Source organism: Arvicanthis niloticus, chromosome 13 (assembly GCF_011762505.2).
Source record: "Arvicanthis niloticus isolate mArvNil1 chromosome 13, mArvNil1.pat.X, whole genome shotgun sequence".
In the NCBI taxonomy this organism is placed as follows: domain Eukaryota; kingdom Metazoa; phylum Chordata; class Mammalia; order Rodentia; family Muridae; genus Arvicanthis; species Arvicanthis niloticus.
The window spans coordinates 17492546-17506225 of NC_047670.1; the positions used below are offsets into that span (position 1 = coordinate 17492546).

Below are 13680 nucleotides of genomic sequence, written 5' to 3' on the forward strand. Positions count from 1 at the left end.
CATATAACACACACACACACACACACACACACACACACACACACACACACACACACACCATGCCACCTTGAGGGCTTCTTAAACCACCAATCAAATGCTTTTCTTTGTAAAAGTTGCCTTGGTCATGGTGACTCTTCACAGCAATAGAAAAAAAACCTAAGACACCTCCTTCCCAACCCCACACTGTCCTCAAATAATCCAAGATCCTTTCTCATTTCAAGACAGATTCTACCCATCAGGATACTGACATCTTTAGGTGCCCAATTCAACCCGTCACACCTTGTGACAGGATCCAAGTTTAAATGCCAAGTCCTCAAGGATGCTGTCCCTGGCTTCTCTGAAAACAGTGGCTTGTGGTAGGGTCTCACAGCATCGTTTCTCTCCGTCACATGGCTTGGCACAGTCCCATCTTAACATCAGTATGGGCAGTGTAAGTGGTCCCAGCTCTCTGGGAGCACTGTTTTCCCATTTGTACGTCAGAGTCAGAACTCAGGAAACGTTTACCAACGAAGGAACGGAGGGACAAATAAATGAACTTGCCTGGAGTCACAGCGGGGGTGAACTTGAGTGGGACAGAGCTGCCCTCAACCTTGTGCTGAATAACCTTTCACATGGCTATCTATACTGAACTAGCTTGGGCCCAAGAGCATTTTGAAGCCTCCCCTGGGACACCCCACCAGGTTCAACACCTGCAGAACCATCATCAGTCTTAAATCTTGTGGTTTGGGACACTATTTTTGGCAAGGACGGGTGGAAGGAAGGTGTTGGCAACGCTGGCAACGCGGGGTTGGGACGTGGGCAGCAGAGCAGCTGTAGTGGAGGTGGAGGGCAGGCAGCGGAGCCGGGAGGCATGCACGGAAAGGAAGACAACTTCAAGGGCAGCCCTCAGGCACACCCACGAGAGAAGCTTGGAGAAGGAGATGCCAGGGAGGAGACGAGCTGTCAGAGCCCAGAGGAGAGACGTGGGAAAGTGCAGTGTCATGGAAACCAGAGAGGCAGCATGTCCATCTCCAGGAAGAGTCAGCTGCAGGGCAGCGGGGTGGAGCAGGGGGTGGGAAGCCTAGGCCACCTGCCCTGCGAGGAAGGGCTGGTCTTGACCTTCCACAACTGAGGAAGGATCTCAGTAAACTCCACGGGAATTGGAAGACGAGGGGGAGGCTGAGTGGGCGCTGCACGGATTCAGGAGGAAATGCAGGGAGACCACACATTTCCGGATTTGGCAGAGAAAGAAGAGGGATGGGGGGAGGCGGCACGGTGAGGACACAGGAGATGCTAGCGTGGGCTGCTAGGCGCCTGGGAAGAGCCCGGGAGGAAGCAGCAGAGAATTCAGAAGGAGGGCAGGTCGTGGGCGTGCACCAGGCCAGGCAGGAGAGTTGATAATGAGTCAGGCTCAGCAAACCCCATCTGAGAAAGATGGGAGGCGCCTGGTGGGGAGCCTGAGCCCAGCTTCCTTCCTTGGGGGTGCGGGGGAGGAGCCCTTAGCCCAGCTTCCTTCCTCCCAGTTCATACTGGGGTTACCTTGGGGAGAAGAGAGTAACTATGGCCTTGGCTCAGGCTGAATGCAGAAGTCCTCTGTGCTCTGGGAGACCTCACTCACTCAGACATGGACTTAGAGTCCACTCTGAAGCCACCAGTGAGGGACTCCACAGGGAAGTGTAGTTCAACTCCTGCCTCAATTATCCAAAAGCTTCTAGAACTATGTTCTCATCCCAGGGGAAGATGTGATTTGTGTTTCTTTTGTGTTTTGGACCTCTCTGGTATCCAAGAAGTATCTGAGTTGTTTTTTTTTTTCTTTTTCTTTTTTTTTCTCAGATATGGGACAACGGGGAGGTGTACCAGGGGCCGGGGGACACCGCTCACTTGGCAGAGTGCTTGCCTAGCATGGCCAAAGCACAAAGTAAGCAGTAAGCATAGTGTGCCAAGGAGGCAAGAGGAACAGACATTCAATGGCATTCGGTCCCAACTGTGCCAACTCTGAGGCTAGCCTGGGTTAACGGAGGCCTTGTCTCAGAATAAGTATATACTTATTGTTTAGGTTTTCAGTTTTGTTTTTTTTTTTTAAGGGCATAAACAAGAGAGAGTAGTGGGGGAAAATGTGATTGAAATATATTATATACATGTATGAAAATGTTACAACCAAGCCCACTACTATGTATAATTAAATATGGTAATAAAACAATTTAATAAAAGCCTAAGAGAAACTACCAAGGATTATGAAAGGAACTTATGATACAGAGAGCTATTTATTTTTTTCATTCATTCATTCATTCACTCATTCATTCATTCATTAATCGGGCAGGTAGAAGTCAGAGGACAACATGTAAGAGTCCATGCTCTCCTTGCCTGTGGGTTCTGGGGATTGAACTTGGGTCTTTAGATTTGGTGGCAAGCACCCTTATGCATTCAGCCATCTTGCTGGCCTTTTCTCTCTTCCCATGCATGGTTATTAGCATGTTGTAAACACAGCCTATGGTATCCTTTAATACAGCTGATAGAAGAGTACCTGTGGTCGCAGCATCTGGAGAGGTGTGCGGAGCTGGAATGTTAGAGAGAAGGGTCTGATGTCTCCTGGTGTGGGTCATAGATGCCACCCTTCCCTGAGACTAAAGGGTTTTCCTCTCACAACAAGGGTTGTTCTGTTTCCGAAGACAGTGGAGACAATGAAGAGACTGTGCTCGTCCCAGTTCTTGGACTCCCTGAATTCTTTTTTTTTTTTTTAAATCTTTGTGTGAGCTGAAGAGATGGTTCTGCCATTAAGAGCACTTGTCGCTCCTGTAGAGGACCTGGATTTGGTTCCCAGCACCCAAATGATGGCTCCTGGTCGTCTGTAACTCCAGTTCCAAGAGGTCTGACATTTTCTGATTTCCTCAGACACCTGCAGGCATAGAATACACAGACAAAACACCTACAAAGGTAAAATAAGTGTTGTTTTTTTTTTTTTTTTTTATTAAACTAGTTGAGATTGAGCCACTATACGTTTCTGCAGACACACGGATGTTACAGCGCATGTGTGGAGATCAAAGGACCATCTCCCATCTCAGTCCTCCCCTAGGTGCTGCACTGCTAAGCACAGTAGATTGGCTGGCCTCTGAACTTCTTGGGACTCTCCTGTCCCTGCTTCTCATCCTGCCTTAGGAATTCTGGGATTACAGACACAGGGACCATGTCTAGCTTTATGGGTACTCTGGAGATGCAACACTGGTCTTCATGCTTACAAAGCAAGTATCTTACTCACTGAGCCAAACTCAGCCTGGACCCCCATGAGTTCTATCTACAGCCTTCAAAATGTTAAGAACTTCTGTAGCACCTGTCCAAAGGCCAAAAGCTTACAGAAGCCAGACAGGTGATACCAAGGAGGCCACAGGAGACAGCGGGGGAATGGAAACACCCTCTCCTTCCTGGGCAGCAGTGTGGGCTCAGGGACAGTAAGCCTGTACACCCATCTTCACAGCATTCAGAGATGCCAGAACTACTAATGATTATGTAAATTCTCCTGCTTCTTCAATGTGAGCAAAAAATGTGCACACTTTAAAGTGCATTTGGGGGCCAAATATATCTGCAGCTGTAACCTGGAGGTGTGGGAGTTGGGCTCCCTGCTGTTTGGAGTCTTGTTGGAAAAAGGGAGGTCGTGTGTTTTCTCCTTCTAGGCCTGCAGTCCTCCAGAAACCCATTAGCTTGTGCAAAGCCCACAGCTCCTGCCCGAAAACATGCCCAGGAGCTAACGTGGTCTGCAGAAAATTGCTACACTGGACCTGTAACTTTCTGACTGAGGCACCCCCGGGGCCCAGTCTCCTTACCGAGCACTGTGTGTATATGCACTGCATGGAGAGGCAGCACCCTGACCTCCAGTCCCTGAGCTCCAGTCTCAGCCCACCGCCTCTCAGTCCAGTGTGCCTAAGAAGTAACCGGTCTCCATTCACTCCTACAGGGGCTCAGCCAGGAAGTGGGCTTAGAGGACCCATTCGAAGACGCAGAACGCTGACCGAACTTCAGGAGGCCTGTTTCTTCCTGGTTTCATTTATTTTTCTCTTCAGTTGGACCCCTCAGAAATTGAAGTGTAGGAAATCATGTTTGTCCCAAAATGTTAGCCAATAGACAAGATTTGTTAAATACCCCCAAACAAAAGCGTAAAGTCATTGACTGACCCCCCCTCCTCAACAGTGGTCACTCTAAAAGTGTCCACTGACTGGGTAACTACCGCCACATTTTTCTTTTCTGACAACCCTAAGATCTGTTTATGCAGACGTGAGAGAGGAAGAAGAAGTGGGCCAGAGAGCACTGTAGCTGCCGTGTTCAGCTCATTCTACTTTTCAGAGGGTGCCAGCAGAGGCTCTGAGCTGCCTGAGGGCAGATCCTCCTCGGTAGGGTGGTTATGGGAACTAGGAAATGAGACCAGAGAAGAACCCTGACATCACTTTGTCACATCCTAGATTTGATTTAAAAAGATCTCCCTGGGGCTCTGTGGGAGTCTGGTCTGCATATGCTGGGTGACTGCACTACACACATACTCACACCCTTGGTGAGGTGGGCAGACCTGTGGTCTGGGTAGGAACAGAGATGCCAGCTGCTGGGACCTGAAGAGCCTCGCCTCCCTGGGCTGTCTTGAGAACAAGTGGTGGCTCTGGAGAAGTGAAGATCCAAGGGGAGCTCCAGGTAAACCAGGGACCATAGAGAACATAAATCATAGAGAACAGGGAATTCCAGTCATAAACCCGGGAGAGCCCATCGAGGCCTTGTGCGGCTGTGCGACCTTGAGCTGATACTTAGATCTCGTGAATTAACACAGAAACATGTAGCTTTAATTTTTTTTCAAAGCCTTCTTTTAATGATGGTTCTTAAATGCTTTAACCTCCCTTCTAGCCCACCACCCACCAGAGGTAGTGGAAAAGAAAGGATACAGGAAAAGTAGACCTGTTTCGAAAGGTTCTTTGGAGCAACTCCCATCTGTGTCGTCTGGAAATAGGCAGTTCAGTTCACAGGTCAGCAGCAGCAGCTCGATCCACTCACAAACGCTTCGTGGGTACACCAGAAGTCCACTTCGGTAGAGTCGGGATGGCAAACGCCAGCAGAAGTGGACGACCTAGCAGAGACAGCCAGGCCTCAGCTTCAGCCTGAGTCAGCAGGAGGGACCAGGGCCAACAGAAATGCCAGGAAAAGTTTTTAGCTGTGCCTCTCTCAGTGATTCGAAGATGATCGAAGATGGGAGACTCACAAGCGTTGCACAGCTAGCTCTATAAGCAAGCCTAGCTCAGCCTCCACTGTCCATCGAGTTCTTTTTATACCCTCCAAACATCACATGTCCTCCACAGGTCTTGCCTCTGCATGTGCACCTGTCTCAGCTAACATCACTCTGCCAATCTACCCAAGTCCACAGAAGCAGCAAGTAGCCACAGCACACCACCGGAAGATTTTTGGTGCATTTCTCTCTTTGGAGTCCAGACAAATGTAGCTCAACTATGAAGTGTAAGGCGAACCTATACATGTGTCTCATTAGCAAAGAATCCTTCATCACGTGTTCTTTCTTTCACAAGCTTGCTTTAACAGAGCATCCTTTCACCTGTGTCTGCTTCAGCGAAATGTTCCTTCACGTGTTTGCCCCAGCGAAACACCATCCAACACAACTGACTTTCCAAAGAACCCTTAAGTTTCCACTTCAGAAACATCTTTAGAGTTATACATCTCAAGAGACTAACCAAGTGTAGTTCTTTTTATCCTTCCAAAGCATCCCCTGAAGCCTCCAGTGACACCCACAGTGTACTCCTGCAAATTCTGGGGACGTCAGTGCTTCCAAAGCCCCCTTTGTGTCTGTAAGAGCAAGTTCGGATGACACCTCCACTTGGAAGCCCCCTCTTCATGTCACTCATTTTTAACAAGTGCTCTGTGCGAGAGTCTCCTTGAGTGCCTCTCCTGTGTCCATGCAGCATCAAGCTCCGGTGTCATGAGGTCTGATACTTAGACTGGTTATGGACATGATGCAGTGTACATTACTGTACACACCATACGTTTGTATGATGGGCAGGTGGGGGTTAGTTATATGAACATCAACACCCGTCCCTTGGGAATGTACTGTGCTATATCACAGTTTTACTACTGGCAAAGAATTTTTTTAAGCTCCATTATAATCTTATAGGACCACTGTCCTATGTAGATCTATAGTTGACAAAGTTGTAATATGGTGCCTGCTTATGTTAGAAACCGAAAGGGAAAAACAGCAGTCCTGCCCCTGAAGAGCCTGCACACTACAGAAGGGGAAAGACCATCACAAAAGAAATCGCAATGCCCAAGTCTGACACGTGATGAAAAGAAGCCGAGGGAAAGGGCCGTGTCTGCAGAGGCTGGGAGGGAGCAGTCAGAGGTGTTTCAGAGAGTCCTATAGAGATGAAGGAGAGACCCATATAATCACCTAAGCTACGAGCTTCCAAACAGAAGGAACCAGGATCACAGAGGCCCCAAGACAGTGGAAAGATGAGCCCATCATGTGTAAGGAAAGGAAGGGGTCAACCAAGTGACAAGGAGTGGATGATTCAGGCTTTGCAAATCATTGGGAAGAATTTTCCTTTGCTCTGATAGAGAAGCTGAGCTACTAGAGGGAGGAAAGCAGAGTGAGCAATCCCATTTCCACTTCCGAAGGAGTTCTCTGTCGGGTAAGTTAAGAAGGAGGGTCAGGAATAAGAAAGACCTGTTATAGACTATCTCAAGAATGTGGGTAGGCAAGGATTGTGGTGTAGGCAGACTGCTGGCCATGCAGGCATGAAAATGACCAGGTGAGGGGGAAGATACGAATGATAAGAGGTCTGTGAGGGGCAAACAGAGGAAGGATGCCTCTGGAGACTCTGGTCCAAGTCATTGGGAAGACGGGAATGCCCAGAAGAGGTAAGGCGGGTCAGAATCTCATTTGAGCATATTACGCTTAACATATTTCCCAAGCTAGCTAGTGACTGGATGCAAAGGGCTGGGCTTCCAAAGAGAGGGTAGGCCAGATAAACAGAATTGGGAGTTATCTTTCATACTTGCCATTTAGGGAAGCTGTCCAAGGGCTGGTGTTGAGGCTGGACAGCACCTAGAAGTGAGATATGACACTGGAAAAAAAGTGACAGATAAAGAGAGTTCAGTGTCCCCAGAAGAAGAATGTGACCGTCAAGTAAAGTAAGATTGGAGAAAGAGCCGCTGGAGCATCAAGCAGCCTCTTGATCCTCTCTGTAGAACAAGAGGATCTAGTAGGAATGGGACAAAGTGGGGATGAGGGGAAGAACCTGAGGCAACAAAAATGGCCGCCTTTTCTAGAAAACGCTCCTGCAGACATATGAAGGAGACAAGAGTGTTGAGGGAGTTGAGGTCCAGAGATGACCTCTGATGAAGGGAGAAATACTAATGCCCCCCATACTGACAGGAATGATATCGTCATGCCAGAGAGAATTAGGAGGCAAGAGGCATGGTGGGCTACACTGGGTGGGCATACCTAGACTTACAGGAAGAAAGACTCGCAAAGGGGAGAAAGGACAAAGTGGGGGGCTCAGGCTTGAGGCTGACAAGAGAGTAAGAGATGAAGCCCTGAAGTAGGTGAGATAAACAGAAAAAAAATGCAGTTTTAGGGTCAAGGACAGTGGGCAAGTGAAAAGTCCAGTGTCAGTAGCTGCTGGTGGCTGAGGCTCTCTTTCCCCTCCTGTAGCCATCTCATCTTGCCAGGACATTCCTGCCAAGTGGGGACTGCACCTCTCAGCACCCCTTTCAGCTGGCTGCAGCCCCGCAGCTGGAAGCCAGCTCTGCACGATACACAACACACGTGGAATTTGTTTACCGACTTCTGCACCATTCCTCATGCCTACAGTGTCGACATCTGATGGCCAAGCTCCAAACAACAGAACCACGGCGGGCCAAGGCTTCACGGCTTTCCTGTGTAGCCCTTTGGTTGTCTTGGGAAGCCCGTGGCCCTTCTCAGAACACTGATCTTAAATTCATGAAGCAAAGTAATAAGATTGTGAAGAAAAATGACGACACTGAAGTAGTAAAATGTTGAATTGTGAGCTAACAACACAAAATACACCCCCTTCTTGTTGCACTGGAGAATAATTCCACACTGGGTCTGGTGCCTGCCCAACTTTTAAAGTATCCTGAGCCTGAACTGTATTCTGCAGTTGAGCATGTGACAGAAGGGTATCTGGGATTTCTGGTGACGAGTCCTACCTCTTCTGTTTGTGGCCAGATTCGCTCTGCACATCCTTGGGTCTGGTACATCTATTAGATGGAAGAGAAACAGCATTCCCTAAAAGCCTAAATTCAGGGCCACCCACGGCCTAAGGCCACTGCAGAAGACTGAGCTGAAGTCCTTTCTCTTTTTATTCAAAGCTCTGGGTTCTGGCGTGGGCAGGTCACAATACCTTGCCCTCTTCTGTAACAGAGGCAGATGGTGTGGGATCCTTTGATCACCTTGCTCTAGATGGCATACCCAAACTCAGCATTCAGCATTGAGCCCCAACCCCCACCCAGCATGGGCCTCAAAAGAGCACCTCCCCTCCCCTGCTTCCACCCTGCTGGCCTTCCAACACCTAGACATAGGCCTCCCAACACTCCACCCTGTCTGGGCCTCAGCAAAGCCACCTGTTTCCTGTCCTTGGCCTGGGCAGGCCTGTGCCCTGGCCTCACCCATGTCCTGACAGGCTGACAGATCCACAGCTGCAGCGCCCCTCCCTCCTCAGCCTGTCCAGCCCCACCCCGAACGCCAACCTGGCAGCTCTCTGACTCCGGGGAACAGGAATGTTACTGGAGAACTTGGGTCACAGGACTCTGAGAGGGGGTGAGCTGGAGCTGACTGGTCTAGCAGTAGCCAGGCCCTTCGAAAAGGGAGGGCCCACTCACCCAAATGAGCCAGGAGTGGAAATTTCAAGAGGCAGACAGGAGGAATGAAGTCGGTGGTGACGGGAGCTGCCATTGTCCTGGAGAGCATGTGGGTGCCACTTTCCACACAATGCTTCCTTGAACCTTCTCACAGTCACATGAGCTAGGCTGAAGCTCTTCAACTTAAGCTGTGCAAGCTGAAGTTCAGAGAAGTTGTGTCATCCAGAGGAGGTCACACAGTAAGCAAGACTAGTCCTTATCTCCTCTTAGTACAGGGACCAGAGCTAAGTGAGAACGCCTCTTTCTTGATTGGGCAGGAGGAGGCCCAGAACTCACTCCCTTTAGGGCGGCCTCATCAAATGTCTCCTGCTGAGGCGCTACAGAAGTGGCCTTGAGTAAAAAGGGGCGAGGCTGAACTCTTCAGGGAAATTGCCTTGTGTTCTGAGAGGCAGAGGGAGGGTCAGGGCTGTGATGCTGAGCATAAGAAGTGGCCTCACTTGGGCTTCAACCAAGGCAGGCTTTTCTGCTCAACCTGGCCCCTCTCCTGGGGCACAGGAAGAGGAAAGCTGGCCTGTGAGGAGGCTTCCCAGGTGCATAGACTTGCCCCAGTTGGACTGGACAGACAAAAGTACCATTAACCCACAGAAGGGAAAGAGAGGATCTCAGATTTCTTGAGTGCTCCTGACAGTTGGGGAAGGCAGCACTGGGCAGTGGATGACCTCATCTGTAAAGGGGACCCTAATTTCTACAGCAGATTCTATGGGCTTGATGACAAGAGGCTACTTAAACTCCGCATCATGGAGGAGAGGCTACATACAGGTCTCCTTGTTTACAGTACTGGAGCTCTGAAGAGGACAGTCCAGACAGGGTGTGGCTCACACCCTGAGAAATGGCTGAGGCCTGGGGGAGGCTAGAGGCAGCCTGACATACAGGTCTACAGTGGCAGCCCCTCCCCTGCCTCTCACCTTCAGAGCAGAGTTTGTTCCAGCCAGATTTGAGGCCCAGGCTAGCGCCTGAATCAAGAGTCAAGGACCTCCCAGGTCTCTCAGAGGCACCTGAGCTGGCCTTTGGCTCACTTTACAGGCCGCCTCCTTGCTCTCAAAGCTCTGCTTTCTGCACATGTAGCCTTTGCTCTGAGACTCCAGCAGGTAGCAAACTGTAAGCATCACTTTGCTCTTAAGGAGAAGGGCGACCTTTGTGACTGAACTTACAGCTTACTTGCTGAGAGGTTAAAAGAGTTGAGAGTATGAAGGAAGCCTCTTCTCTGTGAGCCAGCCTGGGCAGCGGTCAGGCCCGAGGACCTCCTGGAGACAAACAGTTCAGCTTTATCAGCAGGAGTGGAATTGTCAAGGAGCCCCCCTCTGATAACTGACTCCAGGCCTGGAGGTCGTGTCATTTCCCATGATGACTATATTTGGGCTTGTAACCCTCCAACTTAACAAGGGAGTAAATAAGGGGGGTGTTTTTCCAGAAGGGTTAGCAGCTGAACCTTGAAAGGAGTGAGCTTCTGTCAGCCCCAGGGACTTCTTTCACAGAACTCTCATTAGCTGAGCCCTTGGATCTGAAGCTCTAAGGAGGCACCTGCTCCTACCTGGTCTGCATGGTTATTGCAGCCAGAAGCTATAGGTGAGATAGCCCTGTGAGTAAATTCTGGCTGACACCACCCTCTTCTTCAGACACCTAGACCTGGGCATGGGGGTTACCACAGACACCAGCCTGCTGGCTGTGGTGAATAGGAAATCAGAAAGGATTGGGTTAGGTGGCTAGGCTGAGGATGCTGAGAGAGGCCTTCTTGGTACCACACCAAATAACAACAGTTCCTAAGTCCTGCTGGGCAGGGGTGCCTGCCTTCAGTGCCTGGGTTAGAAAACACCATGTTCACACAGCTTAGATGAAAGCCAGTGCCTGATGCATCTGCGTCTCTCACTACAGACACAGGAGCAGAGGCCTTGGAAGGAGCATAAGAGCTCCAGGCCCTACACCTCTGGCCTCTTCACTGAATAACAGTGACCTGGACACTGCAGTTATCAGATGCCCTACTGGGTAATAGAACCAACTGAAGGACATCCCCAGTTCACACTTACGTATACACAAACACTCCGTGGTATGAAACAGAGTTAAGTCTGTACACTATTGTGCACAACCTTGGGTGCTGAGCTGTGGGAGAATTAATCACACACACGCACATCTCAAGATTCAAGTAATAAGTTTTGATGATCATGTGCTTTTAAAATTAAGAGCAAGATCCTAAAAGTTCTTCAAAATAGGCCCAGTATGGTAGTGTGTGTTGTTAATCCCAGCATTCAGAGGCAGAGACAAGTAACATAAACTCATAAAAGAGATAAACTTTATGAGTTTGAAGCCAGCAGGCCAGCCTGCTGATCTACATAATAAGACTAGTCTTGGGTGTGTGTGGGGGGGGAGTTATTCAAAATAACTAACCTAGAAGTCTATGTGGGAAAAAAATGCATGATGAAGGAAACAAAACAAGATGGCAGGTACATGGGGGATGAATGGGGTGGGATAGTGGGGTGATGGGGTGGGATGGTGGAGTGATGGGGTGGGATGGTGGGGTAGTGGGGTGGGATAGTGAGGTGGGATGGGGTGGGATGGTGGGGTGGGATGGTGGATGTTAGGGATTGTTCCTAATGTTTTAATTTAATTGGGAAACTTCATTGTCCAAATGCTAAAGGTTCTTGTCCCCAAATGGTTTTTGATCAATCAATAAAGATGCCAGTGGCCAATGGTTGGGCAAAGAGAGATAGGACGGGACCTTTAGATTGATGCGGGCTAGGAACTGATAGAGGAAGAGATAGAGTATCGTCATGATGTGGTGGGAGACAGATCAGATTTACAGCTTCAGAAGAGAGAGCCAACCATCCATGTAAGAATTCGGGTGGGTGGCCACTGGCCACTCCCCCGATTGGGCCTGGAGGAGCAGGCAGGGGGGTAGAACTGCTCAGCCTTTGAACCAGCCAAGGCATTTTAAAATTAACTGGTGTGTGTGTGTGTGTGTGTGTGTGTGTGTGTGTGTGTGTGTTTCCTTCTAGGATCCAAAGAGACCCTGGGTGGGTGGCTCGAAGCTCAGCCTGCTGAAGCACAAAGTGGTCTAGCCCAAACTCACAGCTACAAGTGGATGATGGGATGGGGTGAAAAGAAATGAGACAGAGGAAAACAGAGGAAGCTTTCCTCCTGCCTGGCTCACAACATCCCCTGGCCACTGATCTCCTTTCTGACAAATGACTGAGCACCTACTATGTGCAGGCCCTTCACTTCTATCACCTATTTATTGTCACAGTGAAGAGAGTGTGGTCAGCTTCATGTTGTTGATGAAACACCTGAGGAGCCAGGAGGTGAGTTACATGGAGCCATGCAGGGGAAGCAGAGCAGGGAGCAATCTCTGCTTGACACCAGAGGCCTTGCCCTCCTTAGTCTCCATTGGCTCATGGGTTGGGTGACAGGACCTTCAAGAGGGTGGTTCCTGGGGCCTGACCTCTGTTCCTGACACAATAGGCCTTCCTCAATGAATTTGCAGTGACTGAGAGGACGGGGTTAGGGTAGGTAGGGGAGAACTACCTTTCCTCACTAATGCAACAAGAGGAAGATGAGAGGCCGCAGATCTGTTCCTAAGAGAGCTGTGCTTTGGTCCCATCCGATAGGTAGCACATACATGCTTGCCAATCTCAGTTGTGTATTTCCCAGCCAGGGAAACGAGGAGAGAATGAGACCCAGTGTGTGAGGGGCCAGTATGGACCTGCCAGCAAGGCTACTGCGACAGATGCCTGTTTCCCATCCTTCACTGGCTGCTCTCAGGGACAACTCCAGCAACTCTGAAAACAACCCCCCCCCCCCCCCCCCCCGAGCTTGAGCCCCACCCCAGAGATTCTGCAATTAAGTTGAATTGGAGTGGGAACCAGGCAACAAAATACATTAAAATTCTAATTTTATGACCTAGCAACTCTAATTCGCCTGCAAAACTGTGACCCATCCCTGTAGCCTTCCACTGTAAGAGAAAAGAGAAAACACTTATTAGGCCCCACGTGTGCCGACTTCTGCCCCACGGCCTCGGGGAACTTACCAAGTTTCCGTTACTAAGAAGCAGAGCCATGAAGAGAATTCAAGTCTGATTTTGAAATTCCTGTTCTCCCAATCTGACACACAACGTCAGCCCTTTCAGGATCCCTTGGGTGATATCTTTTGGACTTATCCCCATTCTAACGTGAAAAGCTCTTCCCGTTGTTAGGTCTCAATGCCCAATATGATGGTGACCCTGACAGTGTCCTAAATGGCAGTCTGGGCTCAGCTCAGGGTGGACTCTGACCAGACAAATAGAGGGAAGAACTGATACTGAAGGTCAGCATTCCTAGAAACCTTGTAAAGTGGGCTCTGTTCCTCAGGAAAGGCCATTACCTTCTTATCTGCCCCCTACGGCTCCCCACAGCTCCCCACCTCCAGAAAAGGCATCTAGTTCCCTATTAACCTAAACAAGCTTGCAACAGATCAAAGCCCCACGCTCATCCCCACACAGTTCCAGCTACCTGCTATCTTTGAAACTGGCAAGACTCTCATGCCCCTCGGCTCTCCTCTCGGACAGGGAGCGATAGCTTTGACAGTTTGGATTCGCTTTTGCTTTCCACCAGGAGTGGCCTGGCTCGGTGTTTCACCGTGCCCTCTCTTACATCTGACCTGGAGAGACATTGGTCCCACCTTCCCAAAAGGGGCAATACCCCTTGTAATCAAACCAAAAGGCTGATGTGATCCTCCCGGGTGCAGATCATCTGCCTGTCCTGGATCCTGCCACTCACCATATTCAAGCCCAAATTTTAGAGTCTGCTTCTCCGGCTG

The 13680-nt window shown here is 49.7% G+C and overlaps 1 long non-coding RNA gene across 1 annotated transcript; it reads right to left on the minus strand.

Annotated features, from left to right (window-relative positions):
- Nucleotides 1–2197: 2197 nt before the first annotated feature.
- On the minus strand, nucleotides 2198–11213 carry LOC143434058 (uncharacterized). Its single transcript, XR_013103239.1, has 3 exons — nucleotides 8857–11213; nucleotides 3798–5080; nucleotides 2198–2875 (listed from the first exon to the last, which is right to left on the minus strand). It is a non-coding gene; the product is annotated as an uncharacterized LOC143434058 (long non-coding RNA).
- Nucleotides 11214–13680: the final 2467 nt, after the last annotated feature.